Below are 21,687 nucleotides of genomic sequence, written 5' to 3'. Positions count from 1 at the left end.
GTAAGAACCCCCTCCCACCCCTTACAACATTATAAACTCATAAATAAACCCTCCCCACCCATCCTATCCCCTCTCGCTCCCTAACAGTGACCAACTCTCTGATGTACATTATAAATGGCTGCCATTTACGGTAAAAGCTTTCCACCGCTCCTTTCACGGTAAACTTGACCTTCTCGAGGTGCAAAGACTCCATCACGTCACCCAGTCACGCCGAGGCACTTGGTGGTGTAATCGACCTCTAACTTTTGAGGATCTGCCTCCTTGCCACAATCGAGGCAAAGGCCAGGATGTCTGCACCCGCTCCTGTCTGGAGCTCCGGAACATCCAAAAATCGCCACCAGCGGACAAGGTTCCAACTCAATGCCCAGGATTGTGGCCATAGTCTCAGAAAAGGACCTCCAGAAGCCCACCAGCTTCGAGAACAACCAGAAAAAGTATGAATGGTGCACCGACCACCTCGAAACTGATCACCTCTGCATCTCTACCTTTGATCCCATCTAAAAACCGTTGTAGGTCTGCCTTAATCTTCCCCACCAGACTTGTGTAGTTCATCCTCCGGAGTTTCCCCTCGTCCCTTGCTGTTTGGACCTCCAAATACTGAAAATGACTTACTGCTAGCCGGAGAGTAATCTGCCAAGCTCTCCCTCTCCATCCCAGTGCCCCAACCACCAAGTGTTCGCTCTTTCCTACATTTAGTTTATAGCCAGAGAAGGCCCCAAAGTGCTGCAAAATCCCCATATTGCTTCCCCACTGGTGTCTCCGGATTCCTAACTTATAACAGCAAATCATTTGCTTCTAGCAAGACCCTATGCTCCACCGCTGCTCTGACGATTCATTCCCAAGCTTTTGAAGTCCTCAGCACCTTGGCTAGTGGCTCTATTGCTAACGTAAACAGCAAAATGGACATCGGACATCCCTGCCTGGTGCCCCTGTATAGATGAAACGGCACAGTATTCACTTCCTTAGTGCTAACACTTTGCAGCCTCATACAACAGCTGCACCCACAAAGCCTGGTCCAAACCCAAATTTCTCTAGTATCGCAAATAGTTAGGGGCTGGTTTAGCTCACTGGGCTAAATCGCTGGCTTTTAAAGCAGACCAAGGCAGGCCAGCAGCACGGTTCGATTCCCGTACCAGCCTCCCCAAACAGGCGCCGGAATGTGGCGACGAGGGGCTTTTCACAGTAACTTCATTGAAGCCTACTTGTGACAATAAGCGATTTTCATTTCATTTAATTTCATTTCATTTCAAGCGGGAGGCAGCGAGGGCGATTGGGGGAGTTAGGGCTCTGCCATGGCCGGCGCAGAGAAGAAACCCTCTGCGCAGGTGCAGGAAACACGCCGCCGGTTCTACGCATGCGTCAGATCACACCGGCGGTTCTGCGCATGCACCAACACGTGCCAGTTCACGGCGGCCCTTCGGCACCGGTTGGCATGGCGCCATCCCTGCCCGCCCCGGCCTATCCCATGAAAGTGCGGAGGATTCCGCAACTTCTGGGTGGCCCGAAGCCGGAGTGGTCCGCGCCGCGCTTGGCGCCGGCGTCGGACCGTCCCGCCAATTGCGGAAGAATCCCAGCCTAAGGCTCCGCCATGGCCGGCGCGGAGAAGAAACCCCCTGCGCATGCGCTAGAACACACCGGCGGTTTTGCGCATGCGCCAACTCGTGCCGGCCCTTTGGTGCCGGTTGGCGCAACGCCATCCCCACCACTGCCGGCCTAGCCCCCAGAAATGCGGACGACTCCGCAACTTCCGGGCCGCCCGGCGCCGGAGTGATTCGCGTCGGGACATCCGGCCAGTTGCGGGAGAATCCCGCCCATGATCTCTGGAACTCAGCCCTTCCCCAGGGTAAATACCATGTTCAACAGCCACCTCATATTTGCCGTTAACCTTCATCCCTTTGCGAACCCCGATTGGTCTTTCTCCACCACCTTCAGGAGACAAGGCTCCAGTCTTACCTCCAACACCTTAGCTAGAAGCTTTACATCCACATTTAGCAGGGAGATCGGATGATATGGCCCACAGTCTGTGGGGTCTTTGTCCTTCTTCAGGAGCAAGGAAATCAACGCCTGCCCCAGCATCTGTGGCAGAGAACCTCTCTCCAAGGAAATTCTGAACATACCCAACAATAAAGGGGGCAGCTGGTCTATAACATTTTTATAAAATTCCACTGGGTACTCATCGGGCCCCGGTGCCTTCCCCAAATGCGTCAATTTCAGCACCTGCTTAATCTATTCCAACTCTAACGGACTGTCTAGTTCTTCCCATAACTCCTCCTCCACTGGGGAACTCAAGCTCCCCCACAAACCCCACCATACTGCTCCCATCCCGCAGTGGGTCAGACCCATATAACTTTTTGCAGAAGGCCCTAAATATCTCACTCACTTCTCCTGAGCCAAGACCAGACCCCCATTCCTAACCCTAATCTGGACAATCTTACTTTCTGCCTCCCGTTTCCTCAATTGATATGCTAGGAGCTGACTTGTCTTCTCCCTATACTCGTGGATTGCCCCACCTGTTCGCCTTAACTGTTGCACCATCGGCAGAGATCAAATCAAATTGCGTTTGCAGTTTTTCTCTCTCCGCTAATAGCTCGGGCGATCGACTGTTTGCTTACCTGCGATTAACCGTTATAATATCATCTACTAGCTTTTCCAACTCAAGTCCTTGCCTCTGCCTCTACATGTGCCTTGAAAGATATAGGGGGGGATTCTCTGTAGGCTGACGCCAAAACCGCGTTTGGCGATCAGGCGGAGAATGGAATCCTACGGCGAAAACGGGGCCGGGCTGGTTTGACGCAGGTCTGCCATGTTCCACACTCTCCAAAATGGCATCATCGTGAAGCACGCTGCGTGCCTCTTCAGCGTCGTTGCCTTGTCATCGGCCAACCCATCCACGATGCTCTGCCCCCGATGGGCTGAGTTCCCGACGGCGTGGGATACGTGTGGTCTGAGCCAACGTGCCGGCTGCGGATTGTGTCCAGCACTGCCACACTCGGCCGGGATCAATGCCGCTAGTCAACAGGGCATCTACTGGGGCTGGGGGGAACTGGTGGCGGTGGGCTGTGGGGTCACGGTTTGCGGGTTAGGTTACGCGCACGGCTGGCCTACTGTTATACGGCGCGACTGGTGCAGGTCAGCCATGCACATGCGCGGCACGGGACCCGGCCATTCTCGAGCCATGCGATACGTGGCATTGGAATTGGTGAGGGGGTTCGCGCTGATTTGCCGGTCGTGAAACACCACAGGTCCCACTCCGACGTCGGCACTTAGCTGCAGAAACGGAGAATTCTGACCATAATTTCTCCCCAAATTCAGCGCCTCCCATAATATCAATGGTGAGACCTGCCCAATGTCATTGTTCAAAATGTAATCCTGGATAGCCCCTGAGATCATTGCAGAGAATCCCAGGTCCGCCAACAGACCTACATCTAACGGCCACTGATTGAGACGTCCCCATCCTACCTCCAAGTCCAAGTCTACCCAATGTGGAGCATGGTCAAAAATGACCACTGCCGAGTACTCGGATGTCTTCACCTCTGCCAACAGCGCCCAGCTCAGGACAAAATAGTCAATCCTGGAAAACACATTATGTACTGAGGAAAGGAACAAAAACTCTATCTCCCCTGGATGCCTGAACCACCAAGGCCCTGTCTGTCCCACCTCCTTTCCATAAAGGAAATTAACACCTTTGCCATCAACCCCCTCCAAACCAGCGACCCTGGCCAAGAGCAATATACCCTTGGGTCCAGCGCGCAGTTCATGTCTCCCCCATAATGAGATGATGGTTATCTTGATCTGGTATCGCTACCAGCAATCATTTCATGAACATTGTTCATCCCAATTCGGACATACACATTCACCAACACCACCTATCTCCCTTCTAATACCCCCAGGACGATAACATACCACCCGCACTCGTCTGCTATTATCTTCTCCAAATAAAACCGGATCCTTTTATTAATTTATTAAATTTCTTCACACAGAGGGTGGTGAGCATCCGGAGCGGGCTGCCAGAGGCAGTGGTAGAGGCGGGTACGATTTTATCCTTTAAAGAGCAGTTAGACAGTTACATGGGCAGGATGGGTCAAATGCAGGCAAGTGGGACTAGCTTAATAATAGAAACTGAGCGGCAGGGACCAGCTGGGCTGATGTGCCTGTTTCCATGCTGTAAACATCTATGACTCTATCTAAAATGAGAATTGCCATGCTTTGGACCTTGCTGTCGAACTGAGTGGAAAACTTGTCTCACCCAACCCATCCCAAGATGCATGTGATCCCGCTTGGGCATGCGAATCGCCTGGAGAAACATCATGTCGGACCCCCAGACTCTTTAAATGAGCAAGAACACGTGCTCTTTTGACTGGCCCCACACATTCCAGGTGACCACCCTTATTGGGATATTATGGCGAAGTGTTGACTCCAGCGTAAACACCGGAGCATTTCACGCCGGAGTCAACTGACCTCTTGGCCCAGCGATTCTGCAATGCACAGGGGGCCAGCACGCAGCTCCGGTTGCCGATACGGGCCCCAGCACTTCCGGTTGCGGGTCTGCGCTTAAGCACGGCGGCTGTTTTGCCACCAGCCCCCATGCAACATTGCGGAGCCCTACAGTGGGCCGGCGAGGAAGAAGATAGCCCCCCATCGGAATGCTCCCGCCCGCCGATCGGTTGACCCCGATCGCGCGCCCGGCCATTGTGGAGACCCCTCCGGAGTCTGATCCCCCCCACCCCCCCACCAGGATGGCCCCCGCAGCCACGTCACCGAGCTCACGCGGGGTGGAACCAGGTTGGAACCACGCCGGCGGAACTTGGCCGGGCGACCACGGCGAATCGCCGCGGGGGCCTCTTTCAATGCCCCCCCGACCGTCAGACCCGATCGCGGGCATTCTCCGCCCCAGCGCCAATGGCGATTTCAGCACGGAGGGTCGGAGAACCCCGCCCTATCTATCCCACCTATTCCCTAACCACTGCCCTTGGTCCTGCCCCAAGCTCGCCCCTCCCTCCTGGTCCTCATCCCCACCCATATTAAGCAAATTGAGTGGGAAAAGCTAGTAGATGATATTATAAAGGTTAATCTCAGGTAAGCAAAACTCAGGGAAGAAGCATCCCATCCCGCCAACATCCCAACCATTAAATTTGTACAGAAGAATAAAATGAAAACTGAGTCGAGGAAGCGTCCCTTATCTAACCATCTCGACCATAACCGCAACAGAACTCGCATCAACAGTAACCTCAGCAGTAAACCTCCAACCACCCATCAGCCCACCCGCATCCCTCAAAACATACCCAGTCCATGGTCTCGGATGAAGTCCTCAACGTCCTCTGGAGTTTCAAAATAAAAGTCCTTTGTGTCAAACATGACTTTCAGTTTTGCAGAGTACACCAACCCAAATCACACACCTAGTTGTACAAGACAGTCTTCACCTTATTGAAGGCCTCCCGTAGCCTTGTCAGTTCCATGCCAATGTCTTGGTAAACTCTCACCATGTTACCGCGCTAGTCAATGCTCCATCATTTCTTGGCCCACTCCAGGACTCTCTCCTTCCTCTGGAAACTGTGGAACTGAGTGATCACCGCACGCGGTGCTCATTCAGTCGGGGGATCTGCCTCAAGGTCCGGTGCCCACTATCCAGCTCTGGCACAGCTAACACCTCCTCACTGCTTATCATTGACAGAACTTTGCAGTAAAGTACTCAGTTGGCCTTGAGCCCTTGACTCCCGCCACCAGACTCACCAGCCTCAGGTTCATGCACCTGGACCTGTTCTCCTTATCATCAAGTTTCACCTGGAGACCCTTATTTCTGCCGCCGACAATTGCCATTTTGACTTCCAATGACGCAAGTCAGTCCTTGTGCTGAGACAAGGCCTCCTCCACGCCTTTCAACTCCCAGCCTGCTCGCCTACCACCTTAGTCGTCTTGCCCAGCTGCTCCTTGACTGGGCCCAGAGCCTCTTTCATCATAACTTTAAATGATGCTCTTATCTCCTGGCCATGCCTCAGAAATCGCTTGTCCATCACCCCACCAAACGTCTCCTGTTCTTTTGCCCTCCATCATATCGAGAGTGATGGGAGTGGCCACTTCCCCCACCCCCCCACCATCTTTGTTGACTCCTCGCTTCGGGCTTGGCACTTGTAAACCCCCCCCCACTCCCCCCACCCCCGGCCTCTCTTCGATGTCAACATCGCCATCACCCGATTCACTGGACCCTCGGGTTAGAACCCAAAGTTTTGGCACTAAAAGAGCAGAAAAGCCCGGAGTATCGGGGCCTGTGCAGGAGCCACCTAATGTGCATCCGGCTGTTACATACCGCTGCACTGGAAGCCACAAGGCAAATGACAACATCATTTTAAAAACTAGAAATATTGTAAATCTGAACAAAAGAAAAATGGATAATCCCAGGACATTACGGTGAAGAGAGTTTCTACCGGAGTCATTGACCTATTGCCTTTTTTCTTGGTTGAGCTGCACCTTTCCACTATTCTCTGTTCTAAGATGGAATTGTTGACATGTATAGTGGACATACACATCTAAAGACAGACTTCTAGTGGTTGAAGCAAAGTAAATGCTCCAGGATGGATTAAACCAATTGCCTGCAGCATACCAGAAACAATTCTAATCGTTCTACGAGTCACAGTCTGGAGATAATACACTATTAACTTTATTCAACTCAACGTTGTTCAAAGGACCTCACATAGCCATGCTTTCCCCTCACATAGTCATGGTCTCAAGTCTGCTAATGTGCGAAAAGATGGCAGTTACGCTAATGTTGTATAAAGCTGGGTTAGGAATACTGGGCATCATTCTCCGACGCCCCCGTTGGCCGCCGTGAATCCCGCCCCCGCCGGTTGCCGAAGTCTCCGAAGGGAGAAAAGTCGGCGGGGCGTTAATGTCGCCGTGCCGCGGAGAATGTCACGGGTCTGCGCAACGCAGCCGATTTTCGGCCTGCCGATATTCTCCCTTCCGGATGGGCCAAAGTCCCGTCGACGTGATGACCGTTCACGTCGACGTAAATTAAACCTCCTTTTCATCGGCGAGACCCTGTGCTCCAGGTTCACGCCGACCAGCGTGGAGGTGAGTGACGGCCTGGGGGGTTGGCTCTGGGCAGGCAATGGCGTGGCCGCAGTCTGAATGCGTGAGGAGAGGTGTGTCTCGGGTTGTGTGTGTGTGTGTGCGGCGGGGGGGGTGGTGGTTAGAGTAGGCTGGGCTCCGGGGGAGTGCTGGGAGGGGGTCCGTGCCGGGGAGGGGGATGGGGGGTCCGTGCCGGGGTGGAGGTTGGGGGGGGGGGGGGGTCCGTGCCGGGGAGGGGGATGGGTCCGTGCTGAGAGGGGGATGTGGGGGGGGGGTCCGTGCTGGGGATGGGGATGGGGGGGTCCGTGTCGGGGTGGAGGTTGGGGGGGGGGGTCCGTGCCGGGGTGGAGGTTGGGGGGGGGGTCCATGCCGGGGAGGGGGATGGGGGGGGGGTTCCGTGCCGGGGTGGAGGTTGGGGGGGGGTCCGTGCCGGGGAGGGGGATGGGGGGGTCCGTGCTGGGGAGGGGGATGGGGGGGTCCGTGCCGGGGTTGAGGTTGGGGGGGGCCCGTGCCGGGGAGGGGGATGGGAGGGCAAGTGAGTTGGTCCACCTGGTCAGGTGCCAGCCTCCAACAGTTGGACCCATGCGGTCCATGCCACCTGGCTGGGGGGAGGAGGGGATATGGGCAATGATGACATGTCGTCGTTCCCCTCCCCCATCAGGCCGTCATGTTTTCAGATCATCCAGCGATGTTGGCCGCCGTGGCGGCAGCCGCTCATGTCTATGTTGCCCTGGATGAGGAGCAGGAGGAGGAGCGTGCCAGTGAGGCGGCGCAGGCTGCTGCAGAGGGGCAGGCGGCAGCCGCCCAGGCTGGAGGGACACCTGACCGACAGGACGAGGAGGGGGAGGAGGACGTCGCGGCCCCACGGCAACGGAGGTACCAGAGGGCGCCCCGTGTGTACCGGCCCAGGCAGTCATACCAGGACCTCACAGACCGGGAATGCAGGAGGAGACTCCGGATGAGCCGGGAAACCGTGGCACACATCTGCCACCTGCTGGCACACCTGTCACCGCGTGGCACTGGCGGGGGACACCCTCTCCCCGTGTCCGTCAAGGGTACAGTGGCCCTGAACCTTTATGCAACGGGGTCATTCCAGGCACCGAGTGGGGACCTGTCCGGCATATCGCAGACATCGGTGCACCGGTGCATCCGGGCAGTGACAGATGCCCTATATGCCATGGCGCACTGCTACATCCGCTTCCCCGTGGACCGGGCCAGCCAAGATGCCCGGGCCGTGGGCTTCTCTGCCGTGGCCGGGTTCCCCATGGTCCAGGGCGCGATCGATGGGATGCACGTCGCCGTGCGGCCACCTGCAGATAACAGGGCCGTGTTCACTAATAGGAAGGGGACCTATTCGATGAACGTACAGGTGGTCTGCGACCACCGCATGATGATCCTGCACGTCTGCGCCCGTCACCCAGGCAGTGTACACGACTGATTCGTGTTGTCGCGCTCATCCATCCCCGGCATGTACGAGGGACGCCATCCCCGGCTGAGGGGATGGTTGCTGGGCGACAGGGGCTACCCATTGCGATCGTGGCTGATGACGCCTATACGGAGGCCACGCAATGAGGCGGAGAACCACTACAATGATGCCCACGTAGCGACAAGGGGAGTGATAGAGAGGTGCTTTGGCGTGCTGAAGATGCGTTTCAGGTGCCTGGACCTCTCTGGGGGCGCCCTCCAGTATCGGTCAGATAGGGTCGGCCGCATCATTGTGGTGTGCTGCGTCCTGCACAACATAGCCCAACAGAGGGGCGATGTGCCGCAGGCAGAGGAGGACGGAGTGGAGGAGCAGCAGGAAGAGGCGCAGTCCTCCCCAGATGAGGGGGATGGGGGTAATGGTCAGGGCAGACGGGGTAGACACAGGCGGGTGGCTGTCCACCGTTACTGGCTGGCCCAGCGGGCACGGGACGGACTGATAGACGCCCGCTTCACTGACTAGATGGGCGTGGGAATCAGGTAGTATGGCAACAGACCGCACACCATGGCAACAGCCGACCACCCACACCCCCCACCCATCCACCAACCCAGCACCCTCACCCCCCTCCCCAACCCCACCCACCCCACCCGCATGCACACCCTCCCCCCCCCCTTGCCGATCCACCTGCGGCACAACGGGCCGGGCTCACACAGTTGCGGGTGGACGCGTGTCTATCGCAGGCCATGGAGGATGATGACAACCCGCCCTGCGGTGAGCTCCTGGCGCTACATCGTTGGACTATGTCTGACCCATGGCCACAGTATCACCATCCACCCGGACCATCCCTGCATGCGGCTGTGACACTGCAGCGCACGGTCCCGTCCTCTGCCCGGGTGATGTTGATGGCGGCCCAGGGGGAAGGGGGCAGACTCACCTGGGGCTGAGGTAAGACCACCCCTCACACACACACTTGCGCTCAACGTACATGACACCCCCGCACACTTTGGACAGAGCACAAAGGCAGCTTCTGTAGGTGTAACATTGACTTTAATAACCAAAGGAGTTCATGCACGTGCCCTAGCCCCTAAAACTCATCTGTGCCCTGCAACCGTGCCAACTTACTCAGTGTCTAATTGTTTGGCCTTACGGGCCCTTTGACTACGTCTACGTGGTTCCCCAGATGGTACAGCAGAACTGGAGGTGGACTCCTGTGATTCCTGCCCTCTGACACTGGATCCCTTTGGCGGCTGTTTCCTGGGGCGTCCTGGCCTAGATGGGCCAGGCTGCGGCCCGGGCGACTGGGATGGCGAGCTGCCAGCCTGTCCTGCCCGTTGCCCACCCGATGCACCTGGGACGGAAGGGGGGAAGTCCGAGGTGTCGCGGTGTACCGGGACATCCCCTACAGAGGGAACCGGGACGGACCACACCACCTCCTCCTCCCTCGGGGTGCCCGATGGCCCCGAGGCCTCTACATGGGTGGGGGATGAGAACGGACTGGCCATCCGACGCCCCCCCCGACATCTGGCGCTGCCAGTCCTGGAGGCCCGTGCTGGTATCGACAGGGGTCTGCAGGTTTGCAGCCATGGAGCCCAGGGGGTTGGCAAACCCTGTCTGTGACAGTGCGACGCCGGCTCGCACATGGCCACTGGCGCCGATGCCCTCAGCGATGGCCTGCAGAGATTGGGCCATGGCCTGCTGAGACTGGGCCATGGCCTGCAGAGACTGGGCCATGGCCTGCTGAAACTGGGCCATGGCCTGCTGAGACTGGGCTATGGCATTGAGCGCCTCTGCCATCTTGCGCTGGCACTGGCTCATGGCCTCCTGTGAGAGGGCAGCCATTTCCTAGGCCACAGACGCCGCCTGCACGGAAAGCCCCAGGCCTCGCAAACCGTTCCCCATGTCTGACACCGTCGCACCCATTGCCTCCACCGCGGACGCCACCCGTGCAGTGTCGGCCTGGGTGGCACGCATGACCGGCACCACTCTCAGCTCCTGGACGCGGGTGGACTCCTCCACCTGCGACCGCAGCCGCCGCAAGCCGCCCGTCACCCTCTTCGCTCGTCTCCGGGTCGGTGGTTGCATCGGATCTATGAGTGGGTGTGGTAACTCCAGGAACCCGGGATCCATCTGGGCGGCAGATGTTCGCTTGGGCTGGGCTGCCTTCCGACCGCCCGGCCCCTCTGCAGCTCCTACCTCCACCTGCTGTACCGGGACGGCTGTGTTGTGCGCACCAGTGAGTGTACCAGACGCCTCATCACTAAAGTGCCCAACCGTGGTGAGTGTTTCTGCGATGGTGGAGGGTGTTGGTGACAGCAGTGGCGTTGTGTCATGCTCTTCGTCCCACTCTGAGTCTATGGCACTTTGGGGTGGGGGTTCGTCTCCACCCATCCACTCTGAGTCACTGTCCGGTATTTCGTCTTCCTGGGTAGTGGTGTCCTGGGTAGTGGTGTCCTGGCTCGGATGTGACGGGGGCCTGTGGCTGCCCCCCTCGTCGCTGGGTGGTCGCTCCCGCACGTGACGGGGGTGTCGTCTCCCTGTTGCTCCAGGTCTCTCCGTCTCCCGTGGTGTGCGAGGGGCATCCTGTGGGTGTCGCATGCTGGAGGGTGCGGGTCTCTCCGTCTCCCGTGGTCTCCGAGGGGCATCCTGCGGGCGTCGCATGCTGGAGGGTGCGGGTCTCTCCGTCTCCCGTGGTCTCCGAGGGGCATCCTGCGGGCGGTCTGCATCTGCGGGGATGGGTGCCTGGACGTTTGGTCCTGCGATACACAATGAAACATGCATGGTTAGATATCAGGCAGTGATCAGGTGATACGGGGGAGGGGGATATAGGGGAGGGGGGATATGGGGACGGGCTGTCGTTGGCTCACTTGCTAGTACGCCCCCGACCTCTGCATCAGCAACCTCCCGGTCCTCAGGTCCGCCAGCCAGTTCCAGGGCCCTTTCCTGGTGTTCGGTCAGTGGCCTCTCATCAGCGGGGCCTCCTCCAGTCCTCACATGCTCCCTGTTGTTGTGTGCGCGCTTCTCCTGTGGGGGAGGGGCGGTGGCAGGGGTAAAAGGCAACACTGTTAGGCAGGTATATGAATGCACGCCATCGGTTGCGCGTGCATTGCAGAGGTTAAGGTTAGGGCTGGATTCACTTGGGGATATGGGGGAGAGGGGATATGGGGGAGGGGGGGATATGGGGGAGGGGGATATGGGGGAGGGGGGATATGGGGAGGGGGGATATGGGGAGGGGGGATATGGGGGAGGGGGGATATGGGGGAGGGGGGATATGGGGGAGGGTGGATATGGGGGAGGGGGGATATGGGGAGGGGGGATATGGGGAGGGGGGATATGAGGAGGGGGATATGGGGGAGGGGGGATATGGGGGAGGGGGGATATGGGGGAGATGGGGGAGGGGTGATATGGGGGGGATATGGGGGAGGGGGGATATGGGGAGGGGGATATGGGGGAGGGGGGATATGGGGGAGGGGGGATATGGGGGAGGGGGGGATATGGGGGAGGGGGGAAATGGGGGAGGGGGGGGATATGGGGGAGGGGGTATGGGGAGGCTCACCCTGCCTGCTCTGACGAGGTCGTTCACCTTCTTGTGGCACTGGGTGCCTGTCCGTGGTGTCAGGGCCACAGCGGTGACAGCCTCTGCCACTTTCCTCCACAGACGCCGGCTGTGGCGTGGGGCAACTCTGCGGCCGTGCCCGGGATACAGGGCGTCCCTCCTCTGCTCCACCGCGAACAGGAGCGCCTCCACATCGCGTGACTCGAACCTCGGGGCTGAGCGGCGGCCAGCCATCCAGTCGGGTGTTGCGGTCGGGTGTTCCGGTCGGGTCTGGGGGAGCAGCGCGGCCTTATGAGCCGTCACGCCGTGCGGCGCGTATGACGCTGCACGGCGTGAACCACTGCGCAAGCGCCGATCCCGTTACGTCGCTGCTAGCCCATTTCGGGCCGGAGACTATCGACCCATTTATCCGACGTGACGCAAGTCGGATTTGCGCCGTTATTTGCGCCGATCGGCGGACTTTCCGCCGATAACGGAGAATTTCGCCTACTGTGTTCAGTTCTCGGCACAACACTTCAGAAAAGATACATTCCCCTTGGTGGGAGAGAAACGCAGATTCTAATGGATTAAACCAGGACTACAAGGGTTAAATTCTGCAAAATGGCTGCCTTCACTATTCCCTTAAGTATAAAAGATTAAGAAGCGATACAGTAGAGCTATCAAAGGTGATTGAAAGTTTCATATTTCCTCTGGTGGAGGAGTCCAGGGGAAATGGGCTGATCGGGGGGGTTGATGTTAGAAAGGACCACTTCACACAAAGGATGGTGGACGTATTGAGCATTTTAAAAACTGTACTTGATGGATTTTTATTAGTGCAGGGGATTTAGGGGTATCGAACCAAAGTGGGTAGATGGACTGAAGGTACAAATCAGCCATTATATATTTAAATGGTGGAACGGGCTCGAAGAGCTGAATGGCCTATCACTCTTGCAATGTTCTCAGAGTAAGTAAGTGACACAAAACCACATCTGTTGTACATCGAAATTACTATTCTGGTGATAAGATTGACTTACCCACCTTCAAAACACTAGTCATTTCGGGCCAATCTCAGCCCATCACAGTGGGGAAAGGTAATCATCGATTGCATTCTGCTACAGTGTTGAGATAGCTAAGGTTGTATTGAATGTTTGAAGGGCCTAATAGATGACTTCCGCTTTGATTTCTTATTTTCTTACATCAGTTGCATCGTCTTTTTAAAAAAAAAATTCCTAGCAAGGGTCAATTTACTGTGGCTAATCCATCTATCCTGCACATCTTTGGGTTGTGGGGTGAGTCTCATGCAGACACAGGGAGAATGTGCAAACTCCTCGTGGACCGGGATCAAACCTGGGTCTTCGGCGCGTGAGGCAGCAGTACTAACCACTGCGCCACCGTGCCACCCTTGCATGTCCATTATGATTCACCCCAAAGCTCGTGAATTACTGAAGCATTTTTTCTTCTTCACTGGGCTGAGATCATGCTAATAACAGATAAAATATTACCAAAGAACAGGGAGCAATTTCCTCCACCAGTCCTGCTCGTGTTTTAACAGGATTAATCAATCATGTAACTGCAGTAAACCTATTAATGTGATTTTGATTAAACACTCTTGCTTTTTTAATAAAGTTGTCCTACTTAAATTATTTCCCATCAACCATCCATTCTCTTTCTGTTTCTTCCCTCATCCATACCAATTCTTTTTCCCTCCCTCCCTGACTCCAGACTGAAGCTCAAGAGGCTTTCTAATTACCAATGAGGCCGCGGCATCTCCCCAAAATGGCGATTACCTTGTGCATGCCTCGTCAAGTGAACAAAGCAGTTCATTTGACCTCATGAGCTTTCACGGCCTAGTGTGAGTATGTACTTTCCTTTTTAAAAAGATTTAGAGTATCCAATTAATTTTTTCCAATTAAGGGGCAATTTAGTGTGGCCAATCCACCTAGCCTGCACATCTTTGGGTTATGGGGGCGAAACCCACGCAAACACGGCGAGGCTGTGCAAACTCCACACGGACAGTAACCCAGATCTGAGATCGAACCTGGGATCTCGGCGGCGTGAGGCAGCAGGGCTAACCCACTGCAGCACCGTGCTGCCCCGATTACGTACTTTCCTGCCATTCATACACACAAACATTCTCAGGAGTGGGCACTGACTCTGATTGAGAGAGAAGACTTTCGAGTTTAGAAGACTGAGGGCAGCTTAGAGGGGGATTTAATTGGGGCATTTTGAACAATTCAATGAGGAATCCAAAAACAAAATTGTTTCCGTTGGTGGGGGGGATGCAAAACAAGGGCATATAACCTTTGAATTAGGGTTAGGTCATTTTGGAGTGGAATCGGTGAACATATTTCCACATAAAAAGGAGCAGAAATCTGGAGTTCACCCACCAACAAAGGTTATGAATGCTGTGCCAATTGAACATTTTCAAGATTGAACCTAACAGATTGTTATTAAGTTAGAATATCAAGGAATATGGAGAAAGGGTAAGTTAATGGAGGTGAGGTACATGTGATCCATGGTCCAACTGAATGGTGGAGCATTGCCAAATGGCTGAGTGACTTACTCCTGGTTCATGAAGTCACACCTGAAAGAAGATGTAAATGAAAAAGACAGAGAATTTCCTGCAGTCCATTGTGTTTTTGACGTCTCAAAATATTCTGATGTTCACTTAATCCAGTGGCAAACATAGACATTTTCCTCACTATTGTTCCTTGGTACTCAGGCAGAGCTCAGAGTACTGACTCAAAAGAGCACTGTGACACAGGGAAATTGCGCTGTGTGCTGTAATTTCATGTTGCAAATGATATCTCACCATACCGCAGTGCAGTTCAAACCTTTCTACTCTGGAACAGGCTGCTTGACAAGATGGTAGATCATTTCCAACGTCCAAATTTGTTGCATTCAGGCCGGGCTAACTCCCAGGAAGTGCCACATTCTGCAAACTCTCCCAGGAAGATTCAGCAGAAGTTTTGCATGTGCCAGGGTTCATGACCAGATAACTGGTTCATCATATCACAGCACAGGTATCTGATACCCATGCTCCTGTACATAGACTATCAGATGTCCCATGGCAATATTTGAGGGGAACCGAGAGAGGGAATCCAGTTCTGCGGCAGGAAAAGCACAATCATATTTTGTCCATTGCTCAAATGCAGTAAATGTACTGAAGCCTATTATATGACTAGCAATATGCGATATATTTCATATCTTACTGCAAACATCATAGAATCATAGAATTTACAGTGCAGAAGGAGGCCATTCGGCCCAACGAGTCTGTACCGGCCCTTACAAAGAGCACCCTACTCAAGCCCACGTCTCCACCCTATCCCCGTAACCCAGTAATCCCGCTTAACCTTTTTGGGACACTCAGGGCAACTTAGCATGGCCAATCCACCTAACCTGCACATCTTTGACTGTGGAAGGAAACCGGAACACCCGGAGGAAACCCACGGAGACACGGGGAGAACGTGCAGACTCCGCACAGTGACCCAAGCCGGGAATTGTACCTGGGACCCTGGAGCTGTGAAGCAACTGTGCTAACCATGTGATACTGTGCTGCTCAGTGAGAGAAGATCTTAGATCAAAAGATCATGGTGCAGAATTAGTTTTGGTACAGTTAAGGAACAAATAAAGAAATGGCGGAGAAACAAAACAAATACTTTGTACCTGTCTTCACGGAGGAAAATACAAAAAACCTCCCAGGAACACTTGAAAGCAAAGGACTAGTGGAGAATGAGTGAAGAATGGGTGAAGAATGGAAAGAAATTAGCATTCGTGCAAAGGGAGTACTGGAGAAATTAATGGGACCAAAAGTTGGTAAATCTATTGGACTTGAGGATCTGTATCTGAGAGCATTTAAAGAAGTGACTGTAGAAATGGTAGATGTGTTTGTGATAATCTATACATTCTGGAATGTTTCCTGCAGATTGGAAGATTGTAACTCCACTGTTTAAGAATACAGTGAGAGAAAATGGAGAAACAAGACCTGTTAGCCTGACATGAATGGTGGGGACAACTCTAGAATCTATTGTGAAGGACGTACAAACTGGACACTCAGAAAATGGTAGGATTGTGCACAGTCACCATCGATTTGTGAAAGCAAAATCATGTCTGACAAACATGTTTGGGTTTTCTAAGGGTTTAATTAGCAGAATAGGTAAAGGTGAAACAGTGAATGCCGTGTATTTGGATTTTCAGAAAGCTTTTGATAAAATCCGACACAAGAGGTTATTAAGAAAAATTAAAGCACATTGGATTCGGAATAATATACTGGCAAGGGTTGAGAATTGCTTAATGGACAGAAAACTGAGAGTAGGGATAAATGGTTCATTCCCAGAATGGCAGACTGTGACGAATGTGGAACAGCAGGGATCAATGTTTTGCCCCTGCTATTCACAGGTATAATAGAGCTAAGACCTCCCACTATATTTTTATGATATATATATATATCAATATAGCTACTTCATAATTTTTAAAAGACTGGATAAAGATTTTAAAAAGGTTCAAGCTATGTTTGTCTGTAAACCTGAACAATAGGAGCTGATTAAGAAATTTGTGCCTCGTTATCTCTGAAGACATGTTAATGACCCTGCAGAATGTAGAGACCAAATTCAAAAGGGAATTATACAAAGGCCATCCACATTTCATCAGCCAGACCTGGCCAAGGAAATGATTAGATTGCTAGGACAAAGGACAATGGAACATCCTTTCAAATTCTTAATGGTTGAAACATTAACAATCTCAAGAATTCAGATAAATACTTCCGGTGGCGGCTATGAGGGAGTAGGTCGCACATTTGGTGGCTCCCGTTTCGTTCGGACTTTTGGACCTGTTCCCCCAACTTTTTTGCGCTTTTGAGCGTGGAACTGGAAAGCAATAATACTCAGGCACTGAACCCATACAGAGTTGTATGGACTTAAGAAACCGGAGGGACTGTAAACAGCAGAAGAAGTGGTCAAGCAAGGGCACGGTGGAGGCTGTGAGAGAGACCAATATGGCCGATGTCCAGAGCAAGGCGCCGACAGCCCAGCCTACAATGGAGCAGCTGCTACAGGCCATGCAGGAGGGCGTTTTAGCTCTGAAGCGCGATAACTTGGAGCAGCTACAGAGGTCGATGGACCGATTGGAAAAATGGCTGGATGATCAGGCTGAGAAGCTCCAGAAGCTGGAGAAGACGGTGGAGGAGCAGGCCGACTTTCAAACGGTGGCGGACGTGGAGATTTGGAGGTCGAGGGATGAGCATAAAATGCTCCTGGAAAGGCTGGAGGACCTGGACAACAGATCCCGCCGGCAGAATGTAAGAATCGTTGGCCTCCCAGAGGCGGCTGAGGGGCTGGATGCTGCCGGGTATGTGGAGGGTATGTTTCAGAAGCTGCTGGGGAACGAGGTGTTCCCTCGCCCGCTGCTGGTGGACAGGGCACACAGAGTGCAGGTGAGGCAGCCGTGACGAGGGGGTCCCGCACGAGCGATGGTGGTCCGGTTCCATAAGTACCTGGACAAGGAGCTGGTTCTGCAATGAGCCAAGAGCACACAAAGCTGTACTTGGGACAATAGCACCCTGCGTGTTTGCCAAGACCTGAGTACTGAGGTGGCCAGCAGGAGGGGAGGCTACAGACAGGTGAAGGAGATTTTGTATAAGAACAAGGTGAAATTCGGGCTGCTTTTTCCGGCGCGACAGTGGGTTACGTATGAGTCAGCACCACCATTTCGAGGAACCCCAGGAGGCGATGGACTTTGTTAAGAAACAAGGGCTGGCCCTGAGCTGAGGACTCTTGGACTCATGGTAGAATGTTTAAGTCTATTTTGTTTCTCTCTCGCTGTGAGAGATGCCTGCGTGCTTGGGTCCGTTCTTTTTGTTTTTTCGACCTTTTTAGGTGGATGTATTTTGGTTGCGATGTGTTTTTCTTGTTCTTTTCGTGGTTTCCTTGAATGTTTCCTTTTTGGGTTACTTGTTTGGTTGGAGTTTTGGTCGGGGGAAAATATAAAAAAGAAAATAGTTAAAAAGGTACGGTTATGATGGGGGTTTCGGGGGAATTTTTTGCAATCTTTTTCTGTGTGTGGAGGGGAAGGGCTGAGAGTGCCTGGTACTTCTTATCTCTATTTGTTTGATGTAAATTGCACTATTGTTGGGGATGTTTCTGCCTTGTATAGAGTAGTTATTTAAGCAGGACTGGTTTGGGGAAGTGGTATAGATGGGCGGGGGGGAGGGGAGCCAGGGAACAATGGGTGAGAGACACGTTGGCACCAAAGCTGGGAGCCACCAGGCTAGCTGGGTGGGCTAGTCAATGGAAGCCAGGTGGGAGGTGTTCATATAGTTAGATTAGAGCAGGGGTTAGGTGGTAGGATGGTGTTGCTAGCGGGGGGGGGGGGGGGGGGGGGGGAGAGTTGGTCTGCTGACGAGGATGGAAATTGGACATGGCAACAGTGAGGAGGTCATGGGTGGAGCCGGCCAGGAGGCGAGCCAGAGGATGTGCGACACATGGCTGTTGCTAGGAAAGATCCCTGACTTGGACTCGCGCAAACTGATCATGGGTGGGGACTTTAACACAGTCCTGGACCCGAGCCTGGATCGGTCGTGTTCAAAAACGGGCAGGTTGCCAGTGATGGCAAAGGAACTGAGAGGGTTCATGGAGCAAATGGGGGGAGCTGATCCGTGGAGATTTAGCCGACTGTCGACGAGGGTGTTTTCGTACTACTGCCACGTACACACGGTGTATTCCCGAATTTGTCATGAGTAGGGATTTGCTGGCCGGCATGGTGGGGGCAGAATATTCGGCAATTGCCATATCGGACCGTGCTCCGCACTGGGTAGATCTACAGATTTGTAAGGATAGCTTTCAGCGCCCACAATGGAGGCTGGAAGTTGGATTGCTAGCGGATGAGGCGGTGTGCGAGAGGCTGAGGAAATGCATGCAGAATTACCTGCAGGTTAATGATATCGGAAAAGTCTCAGCAGCGGTGGTCTGGGAGGCGCTGAAGGCAGTGGTGAGAGGGGAGCTGATCTCAATCCGGGCTCATAGGGACAGGACAGATAGGGCATAAACGGACCGACTGGTTAAGGAAATTTTACGGGCGGACAGGAGCCACGCGGGGTCCCCGAGGCCAGAGTTACTCAGGAAACGACAGAGGTTGCGGGCCGAGTTCGGGGTGCTGACTACAGGCAAGGTCGTAGAGCAGCTTAGAAAGGCAAAAGGCGCGATATATGAGCATGGAGAGAAGGCCAGTAGAATGCTCGCGCAACAACTAAGGAAGAGAGAAGCGTCTGGGGAGATAGGAAGGATAGCGGATGGGGAGGGAAATCTATAGTAAGCTGTACAGTTCGGAACCCCCCAGGGGACCGGAGGGGTGAGGTGATTCCTGGACGGACTGACCTTCCCAAGAGTGGGTAGGGGGGTAGTAGACGGACTGGGGGCCCTGGTCAGGATCGAAGAGGTATTGAGGGGCCTGAAGGTCATGCAGTCGGGTAAAGCCCCGGGGCCGGATGGGTATCAGGTGGAGTTTTATAAAACGTTTGCCGAGATAGTGGGGCCGGTGCTGGTCAGTGTTTTTAACGAGGCAAGAGACAGAGGGGTTCTACCCCCGACGATGTCGCAGGCCACTATTTTGCTTATTCTGAAACGGGGTAAAGACCCGGAGGCTTGTGGGTCATACAGGCCGATCTCTTTGATCAACGTAGACGCTAAATTACTGGCCAAGATCTTGGCGACTAGAATTGAGAACTGTGTACCGGACGTAATTGCGGAGGTCCAAACCGGGTTTGTAAAGGGTAGGCAACTGGTGGCCAATCTAAGAAGGCTGCTTAATGTGATTATGATGCCCCCGTAGAGCAGGGAGGCAGAGGTAGTGGAAGCTATGGATGCGGAAAAGGCTTCTAACTGGGTCGAGTGGGACTATCTGTGGGAGGTGCTGGGACGGTTTGGGTTCGGGGAGGGGTTCATTGACTGGGCTAGGCTTTTATATCAGGCCCCAGAGGCTAGTGTAAGGATGAACAGGACGACATCAGATTATTTCAGACTGCACCACGGGACAAGACAGGGTTGCCCTCTCTCCCCACTGCTGTTCGCGCTGGCCACAGAGCCCCTGGCAATTGCTCTGAAAGCTTCAAGGGACTGGAAAGGGCTGGTCCGGGTGGGAGTGGAACATAAAGTCTTGTTATACGCGGGCATGGACGGTATCATGGAAACCCTGAGGGAATTTGGCCGTTTTTCAGGATATAAACTGAACGTGGCTAAGAGCGAGTTGTTCGTAATTCAGGTGAGGGGGCAGGAGAGTAGGCTGAAGGGGTTGCCGTTCAGGCTGGTAGGACAAAGCTTCAGATACTTGGGGATACAGGTGGCACGGGACTGGGGCAAGTTGCATAAGCTCAACCTGTCCCGACTGGTGGAACGAGTGAGGGAGGAGGTTCGGAGTTGGGATGCGCTCCCGCTGTCACTAGCCGGGAGGGTGCAGACTGTTAAGGTGACGTTTCTCCCGAGATTCTTGTTCATATTTCAGTGTCTCCCCATTTTCATCCCGAGATCCTTCTTTAAGAGGCTGAATAAAATTATCCTGGGATTTGTCTCGGCGGGGAAGTCCCCGCGGGTGAGGAAGGTGATGCTCGAAAGGAACAGAGGGGAAGGGGGTCTGGCGTTGCCGAACTTCAGCAACTACTACTGGGCGGTCAACATAGCAATGAAAAGGAAATGGATGGTGGGTACGGGGTCGGTTTGGGAGTGGATGGAGGCTGCTTCGTGCAGGGGCAGCCCTGGTTATGATGCCTCTGCTGCTCCCACCGGCGCGGTACTCCACCAGCCCTATAGTGGTAGCGGCTCTTCGGATCTGGGGCCAGTGGAGGAGGCATATAGGGGAGGTGAGAGCATCGGATTGGACCCCAATCTGCAGCAATCAGCAATTTGCCCTGGGGAACATGGACAGTGGGTATCGACTGTGGCGGAGGGTGGGGATTGCGAGGGTGGGTGATCTGTTCTTGGAAGGGAGCTTCCCGAGCATGAGGGCATTGGAGGAGAAGGTTGGGCTGGCGGGAGGGAATGACTTTAGATACTTGCAGGTGCGGGATTTCGTGTGCAGGCTGGTGCCGTCCTTCCCAAACCTCCTGCCAAAGGGGAGGCAGGCCAGGGTAGTATCGAGGGGAGAGGTAGGTGAGGGTAGATTCTCAGATATTTACAAAGAACGAATGGGAGCAGAGGATACACAGACTGAGGACCTGAAGCTTAAGTGGGAAGACGAGCTCGGGGGGGAGATGGAGGACGGTATTTGGGCAGAAGCTCTGAGCAGAGTAAACATGACCGCAACATGCGCCAGGCTCAATCTGATCCAGTTTAAGGTCGTGCACCGGGCCCACATGACAGTGGCCTGGATGAGTAAATTTTTCGGGCTGGAGGACAAGTGTGCCAGATGCGCCGGTGGGCCGGCTAATCACGTGCACATGTTCTGGTCATGCCCTAAACTCAGGGGGTACTGGCAGGGATTCGCGGACATCATGTCCCGGGTTTTGAAAACGGGGGTGGTAATGAGTCCTGAGGTGGCAATCTTTGGGGTGTCGGAGGACCCGGGAGTCCAGGAGAAGAAGGAGGCCGACGTCTTGGCCTTTGCTTCCCTGGTAGCCTGGCGACGAATACTGTTGGCATGGAGGGACTCAAGGCCCCCGAAGACCGAAGTATGGCTATCG

General features: G+C 54.2%; 1 protein-coding gene across 4 annotated transcripts in view; it reads right to left on the bottom strand.

Moving 5' to 3' along the window:
• brinp1 (bone morphogenetic protein/retinoic acid inducible neural-specific 1) overlaps positions 1–21,687 on the bottom strand; it is a 511,248-nt gene that overhangs the window by 13,035 nt on the left and 476,526 nt on the right. The window lies entirely within an intron of this gene.

This window comes from Scyliorhinus torazame, chromosome 22 (assembly GCF_047496885.1).
Source record: "Scyliorhinus torazame isolate Kashiwa2021f chromosome 22, sScyTor2.1, whole genome shotgun sequence".
Taxonomy (NCBI): Eukaryota; Metazoa; Chordata; class Chondrichthyes; order Carcharhiniformes; family Scyliorhinidae; genus Scyliorhinus; species Scyliorhinus torazame.
This window is presented reverse-complemented; position numbering and strand designations above follow the sequence as displayed.